Source organism: Diaphorina citri, unplaced genomic scaffold (genome assembly GCF_000475195.1).
Source record: "Diaphorina citri unplaced genomic scaffold, Diaci psyllid genome assembly version 1.1 scaffold178, whole genome shotgun sequence".
Classification (NCBI taxonomy): Eukaryota; Metazoa; Arthropoda; class Insecta; order Hemiptera; family Psyllidae; genus Diaphorina; species Diaphorina citri.
Window position 1 is genome coordinate 12,996 of NW_007377615.1, and position 1,288 is coordinate 14,283.

A 1,288-nucleotide genomic window follows, 5' to 3' on the forward strand; every position below is an offset into this window, starting at 1 on the left:
AGTTCATTATTTCAGGCTTCCATCACATCGAACTTGATGAAAGTGTACCAAATACCAGTATTATTATCCACCCCGCGCCAAGTCAAGAAAGTTTGACAGCGTTACTAGACATCTTATACGAAACAGACCAAGTTTTAGCTTTTAATGTACAAATGTAGGTTGTAAGTAGATCTTATTATGAATTTACCTTTTGGTAGAGTAAACCATCGACATTTCTCGAAAAGCCCCTGTCAAAAGGAAACGCCCGGAATTGATGGAAACAAAAGTAAATTGCAAAGATCCGAGAAAACAAGAGAAAAGCTACGGAAAAAGGGAATGGGATGAAAGGACGAGGGGGAAACAAGAAGAAAGAAAAATGACTTCAATACTCAGGGAAAATAATGAGCTATCATCAAGTCGGGAGTATTAAGAGAGAAAAAAACAAGAAAAATGTGAAGCGAAGAAATAATAAATAATTAGATCTGTGATTTTTCTCTTTCCGTACCAGCGAAGTACCTCCAGGCCCCTAGCTTTGCTTTGCAGAGAGAAAAAATCCCGGGTTAAGGAAAGGCTTGAGGACGAACCGGAGGAAGGGTAAAAGAAAAACGAGAAAGAGGAAAAGAGGAGAAGGATAAGAAGGAGGAAAAGGAATGGCTCGAGGACAAGGAGGAGGAAATGAGAAAGAGAAAAGAGAAGAGGAGGAGGGGGAGTAGAAGTAGGAGAAAGGAAAGGCAAAATCTGTTACCTAGATTACTCTCATTAGTATACCTTCTTATCGAAATATTTATCTAAAACGACTAGGATATCAATCTAGTAAGGTACAGCAGGAATTAGAAAGAGTGGATAGGAAAAACAGATTGCTCCATTAAATGGCGCCTAGCAAAAAGCAACGTTCCTAATACATGACAGCCAGCCTAGTTATAAGCTTGGAGGGGAGCGCGTCTGCCTTGTAAGCGCTAGGTCGCGGTTCGATTACCGCCCAAGGCGGATTTTATTCTACACAGATAAGTTTCGTTCTCGGAAAGGCTGGCTTCCTACTATCCTGTATTCCTTCTCTCTTCACTTTCGGGATGATAAGTCCTTAGCAGTTACAGTTCCCTCTAATCGAACCTCTTGTTAGAATGATGGCAAAACATAGTACGAGAGAGGAAGGGTTATTTAGCGTTATTCTTGTTCCATGGCTCTTGGAGTTAGCTGTTAAGCACTGGGAATTTGATTTGCGTCATTAGGTAAATAAATAGGTTGCTCCAGAAATGAGTTTATCTGGTTTGCATCACATTATTCCATTATTTTTCCCTTATTACTTCTG